The sequence below is a fragment of the Delphinapterus leucas genome, chromosome 1 (genome assembly GCF_059928025.1).
Source record: "Delphinapterus leucas isolate spDelLeu-1000000601 "Yukka" chromosome 1, BTC_Dleu_Yukka2, whole genome shotgun sequence".
Lineage (NCBI taxonomy): Eukaryota > Metazoa > Chordata > Mammalia > Artiodactyla > Monodontidae > Delphinapterus > Delphinapterus leucas.
This window is the reverse complement of record NC_143129.1, coordinates 114,840,982-114,858,029: the sequence shown is the minus strand read 5'-3', so window position 1 is coordinate 114,858,029 and position 17,048 is coordinate 114,840,982. Positions and strand designations below refer to the sequence as shown.

Sequence of the window (17,048 nt, the reverse complement as noted above, 5' to 3'; positions counted from 1 at the left end):
CTGGTACCATGCTTGTGCCTTCTGTAGCTTTGGTCTTTGTGGGCTTGCCTGCCTTGGGGTGCTCTGCTAAGTACAAAGTCCAGACACATTTTTTAAAAGTTCTTTGAAGTGAATGAAAGAGGCTGAAATCAGAAGCCAAAAACTCATCAAAATAATGCTGTTCCTAGAAGACACCTTGATATAAATTAGTTTCATGCAGAAACCCAGTTCCTTTTTAGTGCTGTCCATGCATTGGAGATATCACAGCAGGCCTGCACTTCCCAGGGCTAAGCCACCAGCCTTGCCCTTTGCCAGCACAAAATTGAGCCAGTGTGCTGCCTTCATCCCGAAGGTGGCTGTGAGGTTGCTGCTGCTGCTTCTTTGGTGGCATAACAGGTAACAGCAGAGGGTGAGCATCAACCTGGAGACTGAAACATGGCTCAGTGTGACTGCAGTTCAGATCCTAAATAGAAGATGAAATGTTCTACATGCTCTGCTAGCAAGACCCTAATTCCAATATTAATCACCCATGATGGGATCAATTTCCAACTGCTAAATGAAAGGGCATTGGGTACCACCCTACATTTGCATATAGGTATTTGTGTGTGCCACTGTAAATGCCATGAAATTCTATTTATACGTCATAATCACATACACTGCTCAGTGTAATTTATATGTAGACACTGTTTACTTTAAAAAAGAGAGCTAATGATTTTGTTTGACTACATCATGCAGTTTAGAAAAATTTCCAACAGAGTCAGTAATCCAGTGTACTTTTAATTTAGTCTAACTCCACCTACCTTAATTCACATCTGTTCTTTCAACGTGGTTTAGTTAAAAATAAAACAAAAATTTTATCTGAGGTGATATATTTGATGTAAGGTCTTAATGATTCTATGAAAGGAAAAAACAATGACAGTGCATTAAAAGTTTAACCCAAAAGATAATAGACCAAAAAAAAAAAAATGAAGTCATATTCTATGTAAGGGACTACATAGGCCAGATTAGGGGGAGAGTCCTATTTTATCTAGTGTGTACAAATGCAGTCATCCCTAAGTCATCCCAAAAAGCTTCTGTTAGTTTAAGATTAGATATATATCAATAAATGGTGCTGCTTGATAGAATAGCTCTTCGGGGATGATTTTTATGAACTGAGGTTTAGAGAGAACAAAGGAATCTTATTTCACAATAGGATATTTCTAAATGTTCATTTTAACAAAATGGCTACAGATAGTCTTTTATTTATTGCCAAAGAATCTATAGTAGGACCTAGGCGCCAATTGGATAGAAGAAAATCAGATAAATTTGAAACAGATTTACAAGAAAACCCAAGAAAGAACAGTTGATACTCTGCGTTTTCAAATGACTTGCATAAAACAATTCAAGTTTCTAGCGTGTCTGAGGCCTGAAGTAACTGTCAGATGCGCACGGCTGGGGAGACAGTGAAAGTGAACCCAGCTTGAAGGGAAGAGGAGGGCCGCCCTGGGGCCCATTTATGGGCTAGCAGACTTAAGGAAAGAAGAAGCCTCCTAAGTCAGATAGTCTGACCACCAGTAGCACCATCCCTTGGTTGGATGGCTATAGGCTTCTGAAGGACACAGTCTGCTGTATTTTCCTCCTTTTCAAGCCACTAGATATTTCACATAAACATTAGGGTGACAGCATTGTAGCAAACCTATACTACAGTTCTGTGACATGCTCCCTGGCCTAGAAGAATTCTGAAGACCCTCTGTCCCCAGAAACAGTTGCTACCATTGTTCAGTCAGATTTTCCTGAGGAGTGAAAAAGGAAACAGGGAATGACTATTACACTCTGGGCACTGTCAGATATATCATCTCATCTAATCCTCACAGCAACCTTGTGAAGTCATTATCTGCATTTTACAGATAAGGAAACTCAGTCTCACAGACGTTAACCTGAACAAGCTTACACAGCTAGTGAAATTAGTGACAGAATCTCAATATGACTAAAGTATGGCTCCTTCCAAAAGGTTTCTCGGTGACTCAGAATGGGTCTGAGCCTTCGTGTTTCCCAAATACCTCCAGGGACTCATCAGATTCAGTTCATTCTCTGTGGACTCAGGTGGGAGCAAAAGGACCAGCCACAGGGAAAACCTACCCTTCTTGAAACCTACGAGAGAGACTACAGCTTGGTGCAAATACTAGGTCAGTGGTCACCAGCAGGTTCCCCAGGAGAAGTGCATCTGCTCCCTAACTGCTCAATGTTATTAATAAGAAACACCCCTGAAAGGAAAGAACAAGGAAAAGGCAAATATAAGTGATTGCTGAAAACGGAAGAACATGCACAAAGAGAAAACATAGCTACAATATTAACATTAGACTAAACAAGCATTCAAGGAGAAAGAGGACATTACGAAATGAAAAAAGGTATCATTCACAACCAGGATACAACATTTTTATGCCAAGCAACATTAGCACCAAAGAAACTCTTGGTTTCCTCGGTGCTAATGAACCCAAATACAATACTGAAAATAAGGACAACTTTAGAAACATAATACGTATATATCTGATAGATGTATACATAGAAATATCTACATTACAAAGAATACACATTCTTCCAATTGTGATACTTGATTGCGTATTTGGCTACAAATAACCTTAATACACTATTGAAAACAAAATTTTCCAGGCCTTACTTTCTGATTATAGTCCAATAAAACAAGAAATCAACAATAAAAAGAGGATAAAAACTTAACTACTGGAAACACTCTATATAATCTTAAGCCAAAGTAAAAGCAGGGCTTCCCTGGTGGCGCAGTGGTTGACAGTCCGCCTGCCGATGCAGGGGACACGGGTTCGTGCCCCGGTCCGGGAAGATCCCACATGCCGCGGAGCGGCTGGGCCTGTGAGCCATGGCCGCTGAGCCTGCGCATCCGGAGCCTGTGCTCCGCAACGGAAGAGGCCACAACAGTGAGAGGCCCGCGTAACGCAAAACAAACAAACAAAAAGAAAAACAAAGTAAAAGCAAATTATTTAGACAGTAACAAAGGACCACTTCATATTAAAATATATGAGATATGGCTAAGGCTAAATTCAGATGAAAATTTATTCCTTCAATAATTTTATTATCAAAATAAAGATTCAAATTAAATCATTTAACTTTAAATATTAGAAAAATACCAAAATAAACCAATAGAAAGTAGGAGACATGAATTAATAAAGATACAAGATTAAAATAATGAAATAGAAACTAACAAAAAGAAAAAGATAGAAAATATTAAAAACTGAAAGACCCAGTAAGTCTCATTAAAAAGACAAAAAAAACACATGAGATTAGCAATGAGAAAGATACCACAGATACTGAAGACAGGTATCCATGGAAGACAGGAAATTATATATGTGGAGTATTGAACAATTAATATGTAGTAGTTATCTTCTGCTGTATTAGTAGTTTCTAACTTTACCTGAAGATACTGAAATTATGTGAGAATATAGCTATCAGATAAGATGGATGTCTCTTTTTCTAAGCAGAGTTTTCTTTTATGATTAATTGATTCATGTATCTCCATGGCTACATGTGAAATATTTTTAATGCTACTCCACCAAGACTTTTCAACAGCTTCTTTTAGCTTGATTCATGATCTTTCAGTGGTAGTAAAACTATATGTAAAAATATAATCTTAGAAATTGAAGCAACATGGATGGACCTAGAGATTGTCATACTGAGTGAAGTCAGTCATACAGAGAAAGACAAATACATATGATATCGCTTATATGCGGAATCTAAAAAAATGGTACAAATGAACCTATTTACAAAACAGAAATAGAGACACAGATGTAGAAAACAAATGTATGATTACCAAGGGGGAAAGGGTGGGGGGAAGGATAAACTGGGAGATTGGGATTGACATATACACACCACTATATATAAAATAGATAACTAATAAGAACCTACTGTATAGCACAGGGAACTCTATTCAATACCCTGTAATGACCTATATGGGAATAGAATCTAAAAAAGAGTGGATATGTGTATATGTATAACTGATTCACTTTGCTGTACAGCAGGTAAAATTAAGAAAACATTGGGCTTCCCTGGTGGTGCAGTGGTTGAGAGTCCGCCTGCCGATGCAGGGGACACGGGTTCGTGCCCCGGTCCGGGAAGATCCCACATGCCGCGGAGCGGCTAGGCCCGTGAGCCATGGCCGCTGAGCCTGCGCGTCCGGAGCCTGTGCTCCGCAACGGGAGAGGCCACAACAGTGAGAGGCCCGCGTACCGAAAAAAAAAAAAAAAAGAAAACATTGTAAAGCAGCTATATTCCAATAAAAATTAATTTAAAAAGAGAAATTGAGATTTCTCTTTTTTTTTTTTACTCTTGTCAGGAAGTATTTTAGGCTGATAAAATACGGTGCTGCCTACCAAGACATTTTCTTTCAGAAATGAAAGAACCAATCTTCACCTACCACTGCTCTCCCAAATCCTGCCGCTGTGGTTTTGGAACACATAGTCCACCATATTTTGTTGAATGATGGGCTTATAATAACTACCTCATAGGGTTGTTAGGAGGATTTAATGAAACAATGTGTATAATGTATATAATGCCTAACACAGTGCCTGGAACATCCTCACCACTCAATAGATGGTAGCCATTATTTTAATAATAACCTTTATTATTGTTACCACTACTATTATTTTGGTTAAGTGTTCCAGGCAAAAGGAATAGCATGTACAAAGATGGTGGGTATGAGAAGGCCAGCAGGGTGGATTTAGGGAGAACATACCCAGGGTGGTTCAGGACTGGATTCACATCAGGATTCAAATCTGGCTCTGCTACTTCCTTTCCTGTATGACTTTGCAAAGTCTGTTTCCTCACTTTCAAAATGGGGATAATAGTACCTACCTTATGGGGATGTTGTGGGGATTAAATTAGAAAATAATGTGAAAGTACTCTGCCCAATGCTTGGCACATATTCAGGTTTCAGTAAGTTTCAGCTAAGATAAAAACTATGTCAGGAAGCCTTTATGAATTGAACTTTCCTAGTGATAACTAAATCTTCTGAAAAATTTGGTTTCTCCATTTCATCTTAGCAATACATTCCAGGATTCACCCAGGTAAGGTCTCCGAGTTTGATCCCAGGATTTCCTACTCAGACACTATGGAGTGCTTTCCACCTAACTTGTCTCAGCACCACGAGCCAGTGGGGTCTTGATATTATTCTTATATATTTGTTGCAAATATGGCTCCCATTGATCCTTTTTTATAGGTTTGAGTTCATTTTTCAATAACTGTTCCTATGGTTTGTACTGCTGTTATCAGGTTTTAAGATTATAGTTATGCTAACTCCCTAAAATGAATCAGGGAGTTTACCAGCTTTTTCTATGGCTTGGAATAACACAAATAATATAGGTATTACCTGCTTTGACAGATTAAATAGAACCCAATTATAAAAGTGTCTGGTTTTGGTACCTGCTTCTGTGGCATATCTTTTTTTTTTTTTCCTTATGGGAAATCTTTAATTGTCTTTCCAGTCTAGTAGTATATAGTTAGGTGTCTATCAGGGGTTTGTTTTTTTTTTTTTCACCTTTTCTTAGAACACCTTTGGCACTTTATATTTTTATAGAAAATCATATGATTCTTCCAGATTTTCAAACTGATTATCATATCGTCACACATAATATTCTTTTACAGTTCTTTTAATCTATTTAGTAGATATGGTATCTTGGTATCATGATAAATTGGCCCAAGATAAGAAATCCCTAAATAAATACTACTTGATCCAAGGCAAAGTTACTTGCATCTTAATTGTAGTATTTTTTTTATTTTATAAATTTGGGGGAAAAAAGCACAAAGATTTTAACTCCACTCTGCTAATGGAAGAAATACAACTCTTTAAGAATTGTCAACTTACATGACTTATTGATATTTAACTAATTTGAATGATTAAATCTATCCTCACAACTAAACAGGAGTCTCTTTTAAAATGTGTCAGGATAATATGATAGAGCTCAGGGAAATACAGCCATTATTTTGTAATAACTTTAAATGAAGTATAATCTATAAAAATATGGAATCACTATGCTATACACCTGAAACTAATGTAATATTATAAATAAACTACACTTCAATTTAAATATAAATAAATAATAAATGCAAAAAATTAATCTGTCAGTATAGAGAGGTATAAAAGACATTTTGATTTCAATAGGGAAAATTCAAATATGCCTCATATATTAAATTTCTTCATCACAATAATGCTATTATAGTTATTCAGGAGAGCGTGTTTGCTCTCAGATGACATGTACTGAAGTATTGGGTGGAGTGCCATGGTGGTTTCTTCTTGCAAGTGGTTCCACAGCAACAACAAAATGGGAGGACATAGCAAAATATTTAAAAGTGGTGACTCGATGTGAAAGGCATAGGGGTTCTATTGTACCAATTTTTCAACTTTTCTGAAGGATTCTAATTTTTCAAAATAAAATATGAGACGAGATGTACTTACAGAAAATTATCTGCCTTTGTCTCTTCTATCTTAGTAGCTGACACACAAGTCATTGACATGCTTTTATTTTCCTCTGTCCCCATTCTAATATTTATCTTTCATGAATATAATCCCTAACGTTAAGACCTACTAATGTACCAGGAAGAGACTACTACAAATAGATAATGACAGTCCAATATGGAAAACTCAGACAGATGCAATTTCTTTTAAGCTGTTCAAAAATACTTAGGTAACACCACAGACCCTTGGTTCATTATGTGACTTGGAGGGATACCTAGAACATTTCTTGAGTGGCTGCATGATTCTAATGACACATATTCTTGTCTTTCATCTCCCCTTTTCATCATCTTCCAGGCAACAAGTGAAATCCCCAAGCCTGGAGTGGAGTGGCCTTACTCCAAGCAAGTGGGTCTCTCCTGACCCCTACTGATTGAGGCCAGGAAGCCTGAGGATGACATCAAAGCTCCCAAATTCTTACGGTGGGGATGGGGAATTTCCCACCCGAAAAGGGTGTTGGAGGCATCAAGATTTTTTAAAGTTCCCCAGGCGATTAGTATGAAGCCAATTCGAGAACCACTGCTCTGGAGACTTGTTTCTCAGTGTAGTCTGAGATTTCATGTTGGCAGAAATGAGTGCTTTGAAATTAGGAACCATACTTTATCAAAGGACTGTAGATTTCACGGTATAATATGATACAGCAGGCCTTCCTTGAAAGTTTAGGAAATATTAGTTAAGAGATACTACTGGCTTCCTGATAAGCTCTTGACAATCTGTGGACTTTTAGCAAACAGAAATACAGTTCACATTACCCCATTATTACCACAGCTGTCAAGTGCCCAATTGTTTCTTTTACCAAATACATTGAGTTGGGCTGTGGGTTTTTACTGTTTCATTTGCCTCTCTGTTTACAGTTTTAGAGTGTAAACTGAAACTGAACTTTAAACAAAAAACAATTTTCTGAAGCTATTCTCTAGAGAAAATGCAATGAAAGATAAGACAAATCATGGAATGCATTTATTGATAGCAAACAAGTGATTTTTTTTTTCCAGCACAGATGACTTATTAACTCAACTAATATTGGAGATATGCCACACAAGTAAACGTTTCCAAGGGTGGTTATGGACGTGATAATGAAAATTTTGTGCATTTTGCTTCTTTGGGTTTGTCATGGTTGTTGCTGATGCACCAGACAGTGTTCTGAAACTTTCCCCCACAGCAAATTTGACACACGCCCCATGCAATAAATTACTATTCCCAGTTTGACTGATTCCAGCAAGAACAAAAATTTCACAGACCACCCAAAGGCTGATTCACAGTATGTCTTTATTTAAAATATAAAGTAGAGGTGTCATTTAGTGAAGGCTTAATATATGTTAGGCATTGTGCTAAGTATTTTCATGCTTTTTTCATTCAACTCTCAAACAGCCCTATGATACCTATATTTCACCTACCTTTTTTTGGAAGAGGAAACTGAGGCTTAGAGTTTAATTTATTTGCTCTAAATCAGCCAACAGAGACCAAGCTCTTTTCCGCTAACACTTCCTACAGTTACTGAGGGTCAGAAAGATTCTTCCCAGTAACATCTCTTGACCTGAGCTGGAATTCTGTGAAACATGCTAGGGGCAGAAGCCTGGTCTATGGGGCTTCTGTACTTTTAACTCAACCTTGCCTTGCGCAGATGGAACACTATGTTGACAGGATCATCTCAACAGGTGTCAGTGCTTGGCACCAAGACGTTTTACAATGCCAAAGAGTTCCAGGAAGTAGCCAGCCTCCTACTTAACGGGCTCCACTTGCTAATTCCCCAAACGTCTGAGAAGGCGATGAGGTGAAGGAAAAGTTGCAGAAATTAATAATTTATTGGGGTAAGTCTTTTTTTTTTTTTTTTTTGCGGTACGTGGGCCTCTCACTGTTGTACTGTTGTGGCCTCTTCCGTTGCAGAGCACAGGCTCCGGACGCACAGGCTCAGCGGCCATGGCTCACGGGCCCAGCCGCTCCGCGGCATGTGGGATCTTCCCGAACTGGGGCACAAACCCGTGTCCCCTGCATCGGCAGGTGGACTCTCAACCACTGCACCACCAGGGGAGCCCCTGGGGTAAGTCTTTTAAGCCACACTCTTTTAACACCAGCAACAACAAAAATCCTGATTTCATGTACCTCAAAGATATTGTGGATTTGGTTCCTGACCACCACAATAAAGCATACTGCAATAAAGCAAGCCACAGGAATTTTTTGGTTTCCCAGTGCATATAAAATTTATGTTTACACTATACTGTAATGTATTAAGTGTGCAATAGCATTATATCTTAAAAAATGTACATACCTTAATTTTAAAAATACTTTATTGCTAAAAAATGCTATCGTCAGTGCCTTTAGTGAGTCATAATCTTTTTGCCAGTGGAGGGTCGTGCCTCGATGTTGATGGCAGCTGCCTGATCAGGATGGTTGGTTGCTGAAGGCTGGGGTGTCTATGGCAATTTCTTAAAATAAGACAACAATGAAGTCTGCCACATCGATTGGCTCTTCCTTTCATGAACGATGTCTCTGTAGCATGCAATGCTGATAGCATTTTACCCACAGTAGAACTTCTTTCAAAATTGGAGTCAAACCTCTCAAATCCTGCTGCTGCTTAATCAACTCAGTTTATATAATATTCTAAATCTTTTGTTGTCATTTCAACAATCTTCACAGCATCTTCACCAGGAAGAAGATGCCATCTCAAGAAACCACTTTCTTTGCTCGTCCATAAAAAGCAACTCCTGGGCTTCCCTGGTGGCGCAGTGGTTGAGAGTCCGCCTGCCTATGCCGGGGACGCGGGTTCGTGCCCGATCTGGGAGGATCCCACGTGCCGCGGAGCGGACGGGCCCGTGAGCCATGGCCGCTGAGCCTGCGCGTCCGGAGCCTGTGCTCCGCAACGGGAGAGGCCACAGCAGTGAGAGGCCCGCGTACCGCAAAAAAAACAAAAAAAGCAACTCCTCATCTGTTAGTTTTATCATGAGACTGCAGCAATTCAGTCCCATCTTCAGGCTCCACTTCTAATTCTCTTGCTATTTCCACCACATCTGCAGTTACTTCCTCTCCTGAAGTCTTGAACCCCTCAAAATCTCATCCACGAGGACTGCAATTAACTTCTTCCAAACGCCTGTTCACAGTGATATTTTGACCTCTTCCCATGAATAACAAATGTTCTTGACGGCATCTAGAATGGTGAATCCCTTCCAGAAGATTTTCAATTTACTCTGCCCAAGAGGAATCACTATCTACAGTAGCCAAAGCCTTACGAAATGTATTTCTTCAATAATAAGACATCCAAGTTGAAATCACTCCTTGATCTACGGGCTGCAGAATGGACGTTGTGTCAGCAGGCATGAAAACAACATTAATCTCATTGTACATCTGCATCGGAGTTCTTGGGTGATGAGGTGCCTTGTCAATGAGCAGTAATATTTTGAAATGAATCTTTTTTTCTGAGCAGTAGGTCTCAACAGTGGCCTTTTTGGCTGTTTGTTTTTGGCCACGCTGCGTGGCTTGCGGGATCTTAGTTCCCTGACTAGGGATTGAATCCAGGCCATAGCAATGAAAGTGCTGAGTCCTAACCACTGGACCACCAGAGAATTCCTACAACAGTGGGCTTAAAATATTCAGTAAACCATGTTGTAATCGGATTTGGTGTCATCCAGGCTCTGTTGTTACATTTATAGAGCGCGGGCAGAGTAGATTTAGCCTACTTCTTTTTTTTTTTTTTTTAATTATTTATTTTTGGCTGCATTGGGTCTTCATTGCTGCAGGCGGGCTTTCTCTAGTTGTGGTGAGCAGGGGGCTACTCTTCGTTGCGGTGCGTGGGCTTCTCATTGCGGTGTCTTCTCTGGTTGCAGAGCACGGGTTCTAGGCATGCGAGCTCTAGAGTGCAGGCTCAGTAGCTGTGGCTCACGGGCTTAGTTGCTCCATGGCATGTGGGATCTTCCCGAACCAGGGCTCAAACCCACGTCCCCTGCATTGGCAGGCGGATTCCTAACCACTGTGCCACCAGGGCAGCCCAGTTTAGCCTACTTCTTAAGGACCCTATGATTTTCAGAATGGTAAATGACCACTGCCTTCAACTCAAAGTCACCAGCTACACTAGCCCCTAACAAGAGAGTCAGCCTGTAGTTTGAAACTTTGACTTCTCAAAGTCAGGCATTGACTTGTCCTATCTAGCTATGAGTCTTAGATGGTATCTTCTTCCAATATAAGGCTGCTTCATCTACATTGAAAATCTGTTGCTTAATGAGGCCATATTAATGAATTATCTGAGCTAGGTTTTACGGATAACTCGCTGTAGCTTCTACATCAGCACTTGCTGCTTCACTTTGCACTTTTATGTTATGGAGATGGCTATTTTCCTTAAACCTCATGAACCAACCTCTGCTAGCTTCCAACTTTCTTCTGCAGCTTCCACACCCGTGTCAGCCTTCATGGAATTAAACAGAGTTAGGGCCTGGCTTTGGATGAGGCTCTGGCTTAAGGGAATACCATAGCTGGTTTAATCTTCTGTGCAGACCACTAAAACTTTTTCCATATCAGCAGTAAGGTTTTTTCACTCTCTTATCATTTGTGTGTTCACTGCAGTAGCACTTTTTATTTCGTTCAAGAATGTTTCCTTTGCATTCACAACTTGGCTAACTGTTTGGTGCAAGAGGCCTAGCTTTCAGCCCACCTCAGCTTTTGACATGCCTTCCTCGCTAAGCTTAATCATTTTTGGCTTTTGATTTAAAGTGAGAAATGTGTGGCTCTTCCTTTCACATGAACACTTAAAGGTCACTGTAGGGCTATTAATTGGTCTAATTTTCAATACAGCTATATCTCAGGGAATAGGGAGGCCCGAGAAGAGGGAGGGAGACAAAGAAATGACCCATTGGTGAAGCAGATAAAACACATGATTAAGTTCACCATCTTATATGAGTGAACTGGCTCACAGAAACCCAAAGCAATGACAATTAGTAACATCAAAGATCACTGATCACAGATCACCATAACATATGTAACAATGATTTTATATAAAAATTTTCGAAACTCTGTGTCACCAAAATGTGACACAGACACAAAGTGAGCAAACGCTTTTGGAAAAATGACACTTGACACAGGATTGATACAAAACTTTAATTTGTAAAAAATGCACTATCTGAAAAGTGCAATAAAGCAAAGCATGATAAAACAAGGTGTGTCTGTATTGCTTTTGGTATACATAGTCATTGTGTATTGCCAGAAATAGTGTGTGTTTTGCTTAAGACTTAAAAAGACTGTAACTTTTTAAATGTATAGGAGTTCAGGTCTTCCGTCCTATTTTTTTAAATGGCAGAATCCCTTACATTTCCAAAGTCAGTTATGGGGGTAAGATGACCTGCCTATCAAATGGATAACCAAAATTATTACTGATGACAAAAAGAATAGAAAACATCCATTGAAATGCAGTTATACTTTAATCATTAGTGAGACCTTGTGATCTCCACATCTGGATATAGGTCATACGAGCCTTATATTTAACATGTACGTGGTAACAGAACACAGAACTGCCCTCTCAAATCTACTTTAGGAAAGAATTCATCTGGCAGCATGCACCATAGTTTATTAAGCTGCTGCCTGACTTTCATATATGCTCAGCTTTAGGCAAGACTATGTCTGCATATATCCATGGGACTAGTGACCTTCAACAGATGTCAACACTGAACTGAAAATACACAGTAAATCAAATAAAATTAAATATTACTTACGGGAAATCTTATTTCAAGTTAATCAGGTTATATGCAGGAACATATCAACTCTATAAGATTAAAAACTTAATAAAACAGAACTACCTCATGCCCCCCCTGTCAAATATAAAATCAGTAAAACTGACATTAGTTTTCAAACTCAAGTTACCCTCAATATACCAAGATGGGAAGTGGCTAAGCTCATTCAGAGACTGAACCACCACTGCATGAGTTGTGAGCAAATTGAGATTTCTATCCTTGAGAGGCTGCTGGTGTGCAAATACAGGATTCTGTAATTCTTTTCACCTAAAGAACTGATTGCATTTCTAGGAGGAATGTGTTTGGTTAGATGAGATGACAATAAACAACTGCCTTGGGTCAGCACAAATTTAGGGTGATTCTTTGTCCACATTTTTCGTCTTAGATATGCTTCTGAGTTCAGCATGTTTGTGTGTCAAATGGATGTTTGTGAAGTGCTGTCACCCACTGGGAATTAGGAGAATTCAACCTCTGGCCTAATGTTATATATATATATATCTCAGAAGAGAATGTTATACATATGTATGTATCCCAGAAGAATTCTTCAAGTAAAATACCAACACAAAGTCTGAAAGTCAGCATTTGTTCTCCAAATGTCCACATGTATTTACTCAAAGCTTTATAATTCTTAAATTTTGGAAAGAAAAGTGATGAATTTCTGCCATGCCACAATATTACAAAGCCTAAATTAATACAATAGATGGCATGCTTAGATGAAAGAACTGAGGAACATCATGATTAAGAAAACAAGCTCTGTAGATAGACCTTACCAGTCGCTTAAGCTTTGTGTGTCTCTGTGATCCGTGAAGTGGGATAATTACACTTACTTCACAGGGTTGTTATAAAAGATAACGTATGCCAAGTAGTTAGTACGCTGCCTGACTCATAGTGGTAAATGCAGTTACCAGAATATCCTTATCAATAATTTTAATTCTAGAAAATGAATGACTGAATACTCAATCTGAATTGTCTTTGTTACCGTCGTATGTGGTTCAAGGGGATTTCTGGGGGCTAGCAGTCCAAAGCCTTGCACACCTTGAAAACTAAAGATTTACTGGTCCACTCTCACTGCATCCCATAAATGACCTGAGGAGAATCTTAAAAATCTAGGATTCTACAGGACTCCCGGCTTCTATTTGCAAGTCCAATCCAATGCTTGTGCCCTAGTTTGGGAAAGCCAACCCTGTTTCTAAAACAGGGTGCAGAGTACCCTTAACAGGGAACAGAGGGTTGTCTACTAGAGGGCATTTTCTCAGCAACTTAGTGGATGTTCAAAGCCAAATCAGTGGAGCCCAAGTCTGGTGCCAAAGAAAAATTTCACTCATGTGTTAGGCCTATTTGCATTATAATCCAGTTGGCTCTGAAAATCAGAATCAAGGTTCCAATGACACACTGATCAAACTATCATAATTCGCAAGATTAAAAAAAAATGTTTTACACACATTGTGTTTAAAAATTTGTTCAAAAGTTTGTCTTGCTGTCATACGTTGCATTTGGCAATAGTTTTGTTAGGTCCAATAAAAACTATTCACTAGAGTTTAAAGCATTTAAATATGGCTGCTTTGAATGTTTTTGCAGCCACAGCTGGTGCCAATGTGTTGAAAAAAGTCATTCAGGAAAGCAAGCCTAAGAATATAGTTGGGACTGATATTCTCTCCAGGCCAGGTGTGTAGATCAAATGTCAAGCTACACTGCCAGTTCTGACGCATAATTAAGAGAGACTTGGACATTTAGCACTTGGAAGCATGTAACTGAATAAAGAAAATTAAACACAATTTTTAGAAGCTTATCATGTGCTCTCTTCCACTGGTTTCCATCACTGAGATTATAGGACAAGTGGTTTTGTGCTACCTACCCCCTTCTACCTGCTGCCAAACAAAATTAGATAATGCTATTCCCGTTTGTTTAGTATTGTACAGCTTACAAAGTACTTTCACATGCATTGCTCATTTAACCCTCACATCCACATAAAACGGAATTTGTGAAACTAGCAAGGAAAGCATTACTATTAAAATTTTAAGAGCTAAGAAAGGTAAAGTGATCTATACAAAAATGTAGCAATAAGCATACAGAAATACACCCGGAACTTCCTCTTGAAGTGGCCCAAATGTCAGAACAGCTACAAAAATTAGGGCCACTATGGGACTCAGCAAACAGCTGGAGACCTTTGGCTCACACCACTGGTAGCCAGACCAGCTGCAGGGATACCAAGGAACAAGATTTGGATTGGAATGGGCTTCAGAAGTCCACTCCTCTTGTCAAGACCAGTGTGGACTGTAGGCTAGGTCTTGGGATCTGAAAGTAAAAGTGAATGTCAATTCTGGGGTATTGGGTTAAGGTACAAGGGTATATTCCAGTGGGTAGAGCTAAGAGTACTTCTAGCATCATCCAACAGTTAATAATGCTGATACTGTCAACTAAAGAAAAAAATGTTCAGCATCTCCTTTGCTTATAGGTCTCAAATACTTCCAAACCATATGTGGATTTAACATGGATTTGATGATACTGTATAGCTGTTTCTTGATTTCTTGGTTGCTTTTTTTTTGCATTCTGGAAAGAGAACATGAAAGACCAAATGAAAAGAATTATTGCCAGAAAAATGTTTTAGTTCATCTTTCTTTTGAAAACACTGGATTCATGAGCTCAGTCTTATTTCACTGTGTTTATAATTTCCTGATGCTTTTATTTAATTTTGCTTAAAGCGCATATAACTGGATGCCTACAAATTATTCTCATAAACTCATCCATAAATGACTCAATACATGGCAGGAAAGTAGGTTTATATATAAAATATCCAATCAATGTCAGAATCATTAGATTCCTGAGCAACTAACAAAAGGAACACTGAGATCCTATAGGAACAGGGTTGCATACACTCAGTAGTCCCCCTTTATTCCTGTAACACATACAAAGGCAGAGGGAAGTATAGGAAACAAAAATTCAAACCTATATTTGATGGACCCAGCTCAGACTCCAAAATATTTGTAAATTTTGTCAAAAGCAACTGAGTTTGCACAGAAGCCCCATGGGAGGAGACAGAGAGCACAGCAGGACACAGAGGGCACAGCAGTGGCAAATATCAGAAATTCACAAACAAACAAACAAAAACACTTCCTGAAGTTCAGAGACACATTCTAAGGGGCAGAAGCTATATCCCTTGCCTGAACCCACAAGGTGCAAGACTGGAGATGAGACGAATATCAAAAGAAGCCCCCTTGAAGCTGGTTCATTCAGAGAAAGAGAGGAATCAGGGGTAGCTAAAAACCATACAGATAAGCTATATTCACAGAAGCTTAGTTGTCAGCTAATAAGTGGAGAGTCTTTGTTAAAACCACCAATGTGGAAGATTGTCCTGGCCTCTTCCCACCTTAGAAAAGTTTTGCAAAGAGCTGATATAGGAAAATTCAGTACATTCCTGAAGAATGTATCTTTGTATGAATCAAAATTCAATACATTCAATACGGAAAATTTAATAAATAGCACAGCATCAATACAAAGATGCTATAAAAACAAGGAATAAAGTGGCAAATTTATTAACAGAGAAAACCATTCACCACAGCAATACTGCCACAGAGCATATGAAGTTGTGAATGTAAAGGTTTGCCATGAATTAATAAAAACAACCTCCTCTATAAGAGAAAGCCACAAAACAGATCTTAAGAAGGAAATATTGAGAAAGAGAAGGTGAAGCATGAGCTGTAAGAATGGAGGGGAGAAGTAGAGGAATAAACTAAAACCACCACAGAAATTAGAATAAGACTAAAGAAAGATCAGGGGCAACATATTATGGAAAATATACAAGGGGTATAGGAGATAAAATTAGAACAGCAAATGCAGTAAAATAAAAATAAAGGAAGAACTAAGAAGGACTGAGAGAAAATGAGAGCTACAGATGACAGGTATAGGAGATCCAACACACACATAACTAGAATCCCTAAGAAAATCTAAATGATGGAACAGAACAAATATTTAAAAACATAATTCAAGTAAACTCTATATAATGAAAGGCCACAGACTGTGCTTTCACCATTTTGTGTGAATTTACCCAAAACAGTCAACATGGAGACATAATCTAGCATATTTACCTGTCTTCAAAGATAAAGAAAGAACACTTTTGGTGACCAGGCAAAAAGATCAAGTGTGTTATAAAGAAGGAAATAATCAGGGTGATCTTGGATTTCTCCAGAGCAATATTCATCACCAGAAAATGTAACAAAATCTAGAAAATACTGAAGGAAAGAAAGCAAGAACTGAGGATTTAACATCAAATCAAATAGGGCTTTAAATTTACAGGCTACAGACAACAGATTACAACATGCAAGAATTTAGAGAATATTGTTCCCATTCTTTCTTGACTAAACTTCTAAACACAAAGGACTGGCCATGAGTTTTAATATACTTAAATGTGAACTAAGACTAAAACAAGCGTGGAGATTAGAGTGACGTAAGAGAACATAAACACTGTATGACTTAACAAAGTAGAAATTATACCATTAACAAAAATTGCAAGAAAAAGGGGGAAAATGTGGGAGGAAAAGTACATAGATTCCCTTGGGTAGTATCTGTAGTAAAAGGATATCATTTAAAGAACATGCTATGTAATATCTGTATTAATATTTAACAATACAAAGGTAAATTCTAAAGCCAGGTGATGGAGATAAGCTAGGGAAAGAGGAGAAATAGGAAAGCTTTTAATTTTATCATTGCTCAAAAAACAGAACTAATAGACAATGTCTAAGTTTATGAAGAACTAAAAATATTAAACGACGCTATAATCACAAAGTAGTAGAACAAAATGCCAAACCTTTCTTAATCTCAGTAGAATCACATTTAGAAAGCAA

General features: G+C 38.5%; 1 protein-coding gene across 2 annotated transcripts in view; it reads right to left on the bottom strand.

Annotated features, from left to right (window-relative positions):
• Positions 1 to 11,879: 11,879 nt before the first annotated feature.
• Positions 11,880 to 17,048, bottom strand: part of ODF2L (outer dense fiber of sperm tails 2 like) — an 84,331-nt gene continuing 79,162 nt past the window's right edge. For both annotated transcript variants that reach the window (XR_016394824.1, XR_016394825.1), the window contains one exon: positions 11,880 to 14,757. The gene's annotated coding sequence lies outside the window, so the exon portion shown is untranslated. The remainder of the gene's footprint in view (positions 14,758 to 17,048) is intronic.